Source organism: Trichosurus vulpecula, chromosome 2 (assembly GCF_011100635.1).
Source record: "Trichosurus vulpecula isolate mTriVul1 chromosome 2, mTriVul1.pri, whole genome shotgun sequence".
NCBI lineage: Eukaryota > Metazoa > Chordata > Mammalia > Diprotodontia > Phalangeridae > Trichosurus > Trichosurus vulpecula.
In genome coordinates, this window is record NC_050574.1 from 18,739,702 (window position 1) to 18,746,217 (window position 6,516).

Here is a 6,516-nt window from a genome sequence, read left to right on the forward strand (position 1 = left end):
AAAAGCCTCCAAGAAAAACATGAACTGGTCTCAGGCCATGGAAGAGCTTAAAAAGGATTTGGAAAAGCAAGTTAGAGAAGTAGAGGAAAAATTGGGAAGAGAGATGAGAAGGATGTGAGAAAACCATGAAAAACAAGTCAATGACTTGCTAAAGGAGACCCAAAAAAAATACTGAAAAATATACTGAAGAAAACAACACCTTAAAAAATAGACTAACTCAAATGGTAAAAGAGCTCCAAAAAGCCAATGAGGAGAAGAATGCCTTGAAAGGCAGAATTAGCCAAATGGAAAAGGAGGTCCAAAAGACCACTGAAGAAAATACTACCTTAAAAATTAGATTAGAGCAAGTGGAAGCTAGTGACTTTATGAAAAATCAAGATATTATAAAACAGAACCAAAGGAATGAAAAAATGGAAGACAATGTGAAATATCTCACTGGAAAAACCACTGACCTGGAAAATAGATCCAGGAGAGATAATTTAAAAATTATTGGACTACCTAAAAGCCATGATCAAAAAAAGAGCCTAGATGTCATCTTTCCAGAAATTATCTAGGAGAACTGCCCTGATATTCTAGAGCCACAGGGCAAAACAGAAATTGAAAGAATCCATTGATCGCCTCCTCAAATAGATCCCAAAAAGAAATCTCCTAGGAATATTGTCACCAAATTCCAGAGCTCCCAGATGAAGGAGAAAATATTGCAAGCAACCAGAAAGAAACAATTTGAGTATTGTGGAAACACAATCAGAATAATCCAAGATCTAGCAGCTTCTACATTAAGAGATCAAAGGGCTTGGAATACGATATTCCGGAGGTCAATGGAGCTAGGATTAAAACCTAGAATCATCTACCCAGCAAAACTGAGTATCATGCTCCAAGGCAAAATATGGATTTTCAATAAAATAGAGGACTTTCAAGTTTTCTCAGTGAAAAGACCAGAACTGAATAGGAAATTTGACTTTCAAACACAAGAATCAAGAGAAGCATGAAAAGGTAAACAAGAAAGAGAAATCATAAGGGACTTACTAAAGTTGAACTGTTTTGTTTACATTGCTACATGGAAAGATGATGTGTATGGTTCATGAGACCTCAGTATTAGGGTAGCTGAAGGGAATATGCATATGTATATATATATATATGTGTGTGTGTTTGTATATATATATATATGTGTGTTTATGTATATGTGTGTGTATGTATGTATATATGTATGTGTATATATATATAGAGAGAGAGAGAGCGGGCACAGAGTGAGTTGAAGATGAAGGGAAGATATCTAAAAGAAATAAAATCAAATTAAGGGATGAGAGAGGAATATATTGAGAGAGGGAGATAGGGAGAGATAGAATGGGGTAAATTATCTCACATAAAAGTGGCAAGAAAAAGCAGTTCTGTAGGAAGAGAAGAGAAGGCAGGGGAGGGGGAATGAGTGAATCTTGCTGTCATCAGATTTGCCCTGAGGAGAGAATACCATATATAATCAATTGGGTATCTTACCCCACAGGAAAGAAGGAGGAAGAAGATAAAAAAAGGGGGGATGATAGAAGGGAGGGCAGACAGGGGGAGGAGGTAATCAAAAACAAACACTTTGGAAAGGGGACAGGGTCAAGGGAGAAAATTCAATAAAGGGGGATGGGTTGGGAAGGAGCAAAATATAGTTAGTCTTTCATAATATGAGTATTGTGGAAGGGTTATACATAATGACATGCATGTGGCCTATGTTGAATTGGTTGACTTCTTAGGGAGGGTGGGTGGGAAGGGAAGAGGTGAGAGAATTAGGAACTCAAAGTTTTAAAAACAGATGTTCAAAAACAAAAAAAAAAGTTTTTGCATGCAACTAGAAAATAAGACACACAGGCAATGGGGCGTAGTAATTTATCTTGCCCTATAAGAAAGGAAGGGAAAAGGGGATGGGAGGGGAGTGGGGTGACAGAAGGGAGGGCTGACTGGGGAACAGGGCAACCAGAATATACGCCATCTTGGAGTGGGGGAGAGGGTAGAAATGGGGAGAAAATTTGTAATTCAAACTCTTGTGAAAAATCAATGCTGAAAACTAAATATATTAAATAAAATACAAAAAATATGTGACCATAAGACAGATCATTTGGGCAAAAAAAAAAAATGAAGCATAACCAGCTGACCACAGAGGCTGGATAGTCATGGGGGACTTCAGTTACCCAGAAATCTGTTGGAGATCTTGCTCTACCAAAATCATGGCCACTAATTAATCACTTCTCAACTTGTCTTTGTGATGATTCATCGTTCAAAAAATGGAGAACCTTCTTCAAAGATACTCTCCTTCCAAAGGGAATCTGATTGTCCCCAGCAAGGACAAAATAGTGGTTGTAGTAGGAATGATGGGGACCTTTGAGGCATTTATTTAGCACCTAGTGTGTGGCAGACATTGGAGATACAAATAAAAAGTATGAAATGATCCCTACTCTCAAGGAGGGAGACAACCAGGACACACACACACACACACACACACACACACACACACACACACACAAAGAGAGTGATTATGAACATACACAAAGCAGTTTAAGACAAGGTATCTTGGGAAGGAGGGTACTAGCGATTGGGAGGATAAGGAAAGGAAGCCTTCATGCTCATGGTGGTACCAGACCTGGATTTTGAAGGAAGAGAAGGATTCTGGGAGGTTGGAGTGAGGAGAGAGCACATTCCAGGCATGGGGCTAACTAGGGCAAAATCTTGGAGACTGATGATGAACTACAGAATGTCAGGATCAGAGAGAAGGTTGGTTTGGCTGGATCACAGAGTGTGAGATGAGCAGTAATGGCCAACGAGGCTTCGAAAGTTAAGAAGGAGGCAATAGGGAGCCACTGGAGTTTATCGAGAAGGGGAGTAACATGGTCAGATCTGAGCTCAAGGAAAATCACTTGAGTACGGGCAGCCGGTTGACATGGAAGATAGAGTTGGCCCAGGAGTTCAAATCTGGCCTCGGACACTTGCTAGCTATGTGACCCTGGGCAGGTCACTTGACCCTGTTTGCCTCAGTGTCCTCATCTGTAGAATGAGTTGGAAAAGGAAATGGCAAACTACTTCAGTATCTTTGCCAAGAAAACCCCAAACGGGGTCATGGAGAGCCAGACACAACCAAACAACCAAAAGAAGTATTAGGCTGGATTGGAGAGGGGAGAGGCTTGAGGAAAGGAGACCAATGGAGAGGTGGTGGCTATGTGAGGAGAGAGAAGGGATCCAGTGTGAGACGATGTGGAGGCACAAATGGCAGGATCTGATATGGGGGAGGGGGAGGGGAGAGAACCGGGAAGAGTCTGCCACACACCTGGACTGTGGGAGGGCAGATTTCAGGGGTTCAGAAGGATGGGCAGGGTCCCGTAGATTATAATTCTATGTGGAAGCCAAGATGAGGAAGGACAGGACTGAAATGTTAATGCGATGAAGAGAAAGCTTTCTGGTGAAGGGGGAAAAGGAGAATGTCATAAGGAGAACAAGCAGAAGAAGAAGCCGGGCCTCACTGGAGACAGGTCAACAACCACTTATTAAGATCCTCCTCTGTGTTAGGCACTTGATAAGTACTGCTCAGGTTGCTCCGTTATCTACCCCACCCCCCGGCCCCTGCTGGACTCAAGGGCCCAAAGTCGCAAACTGGGGCAGCAGCTCCTGGAGTCACAGGAATTGGATCCAAAGTCTTGGTCTGCCACTTACCACCTGTACGATGGCTCTTCCCCTCTCTAGGCCTCAGTTTCCCCACTTTGTGCAAAGAGGGGATTCTTGTTCAGGTGCAGCTTAGAGAATCTCTGTCTCTTCTAGTTCTAAAGGCCAAGATCCTAGGCTCAGAGATATAATTCATGCAAGAGCCCTAAGCCTTGGCTTCAATTATGGCCAACACTTATGCAATGCTTTATGTTTACAAAGATTTACAGTTGCAATCCTATTTATCCTCACAACAACTGGGAGGTAGGTTGCTGTTATTATCCCCATTTTTACAGATGAAGAAAATGAGGCTGACTGGCTCAGGGTCACACAGCTAGTTAAGTGTCTCAGGCTGAATTGAAACTCATGTCTTCTTGACTCAGGCCTGGTGTTCTACCCACTGATCCACCTAACCACTAAACTAACCTTACTAGCAGCAATAATGGTGGTGATGGTGGTCATGGTGATGATGGTGATGGTGGTGGTCATGGTGATGGTGGTGGTGGTGGTGGTGATGATGATAACTGTACTTGTTCTCTTAAGGCCACAAACAAATTCTGCTGAGGTCCTGTATCCAGGCAGTGCAGCATAGTAGATGGAAAGCCAAGTCTGGAGTTGGAAAGAGCTAGCCACCTGGTACCTACTGACTCTTAACCTCTCAATGCCTCAAAGGAACTCCCTAGGACTATCGGCACTGGTAGTCTGATCTGCCTTGGTGAAGAACGCTTCCCCACGGCAATCAAGTAACAGATCCTTTCCTTCTTCTGGTCGGTCCTACCTACCCACAATGTTCAAAAGGTAATGTGTTGGAAAATGGAATACTTGGGTAAAAGTAGAATGAGCATCTGGGGAAGGTGGTGGGTTCCCCATCCCTGGAGGTCTTCAAACAGAGGCTGGATTACCAATTTTGGGGTATGTTACAGAGGAGATTCCTGTTTGGGTCTGGGCTGGCCTGGATGAACACCAAGGTCTCTTCCAGCTTCTGGGATCCAAGCTCTCTCCCTCCCTCCCTCTCTCTCTCCCTCCTTCTCTCTCTCTCTCTCTCTCTGTCTCTCTCTCTCTCCCTCCCTCCCTCTCTCTCTCTCGCTCTCTGTCTCTCACTCTCTCTCTCACTCTCTCTGTCTCTCTCTCTCTGTCTCTCTCTCTCTCTCTGTCTCTCTGCAAATTTAAAGCCAGCTCCCCTCCAAATGTTCACGTGGCCTATTTGTGCCTAACCTGTGGTAGAGCCTTCCAAGCTCATATTGGTCTGATTAGCCACAGTCGGACACACTGTACCTTGACCCTGACAGTGATGTCATTTTGATCCTCTTCCAGCACAAAGGACAACAACCAACCTTCTGGGACTAAGTGAGAAGCAGAGAGACCATGAGTTCTTAGCCCAGTTATAGGAGAACTGGCCACTAGGGGTCACCATCACACCATGCAACAATAAGCCTTCACATTCTGCAGAAGCTCAGAGATGGAAGAAACCAGAGACAGCCGGTCCACCCCATACCTGAGCAGGAATTCTTCAACATTGCCCCCTCCTCCTCCTCCCAACAATAACACTTATAGCTAATATTTATCCAGCACTTTAAAGTTTACAAAGCCCTTTCAATTTATTATCTCGTTTGAACTACAGTGTCCCTGACGAGGGGTCATCCAGTCTCTGAAGGCTTCTGGTGACAGGGAACTCACCACCTTCCCCCCTTTGGACAACTTTAGTGGTTAGGAAGCTTTTCCTGACTTCAAGCCTTTCTACAACTTCCAGTGCAGCTCGGTGGTGCAGTGGATAGAGTACCAGGCCTGGAATCAGGAAGATCTGAGTTCAAATCCAGCCTCAGACACTTACTAGCTGCGTGACCCTGGGCAAGTCACTTAATCCTGTTTGCCTCAGTTTCCTCATCTGTAAGATGAGTTGGAGAAGGAAATGGCCAACCATTCCTGTATCTCTGCCAAGAAAACTGTCAGCCAGTGTGGGTCAGAGGGGAGATTTGAATCCGGGTCTTCCTAACTGATGACTACTCTCCAACCACACTGCCCTCTCTCTTTGAGAGTTACCACGGGTGCCAAAGGTCCGCATCTGGAGGCCAGCACGAGGCTCTCCAGACTTAGCTAGGCCAGTTCTTGAGGTGTTGCCGGCTTGAGCTTGCAAAAGCCATTAGGAGCGGAGGGTCACCTCCACTCCCTTGGTGACAGAGGAGATTTCTAGCGGAGGCAGCTCAGTCACGGTCCTTCCTCCAGGGGAGCGCAGAGTTCCGGCCCTGGTCTGAGTCGAGCAGGGGCCAAGGTGGAGCCACTGCCCAAGGTCGGCCCGAATGACACGCCTTGTCTTTAGCAAACAAGACACTTGGGCAACAACTTCAGGAAGTGGTAAGGTGTTTTCTTCCCCTTCAGGGAAAGCTGTGCTGTGTGATACAGGATCTGCATTTGGAGCCAGGCTCTGATGCTTCCTGTGTACCTAGAACACAGCAGGCACATAATGAATGCTTTGTGGACTGATGGTGGACAAGCCACTTCATGTTGAAGTCTGGCCCCCGTGAGATGAGGAGCTCATCACTCGGCCTCCGAGGCCCCTTTCACTTCTACATGATCTTATGGTCACACAGCCCCTCGTAGAGATGCCCCACAAAGGACCAGGGCAGCGACTTAGTGTTAGAGGCTCGACGTGCCCAGGGTCACACAGTCCGCATGTGTCACGAGGCAGGATCGAACCCGGGGCTGTCTTTTTTATTGTTGTTTTAATTATTGATTTATTCTTTTCTTTTTAAATTTTGAGTTCCAAATGCTCTCTCTCCCTCCGACTTCCTCCCCCCATCCACTGAGAAGACAAAACAATCTATGAATTATGAGCAGCTAAGT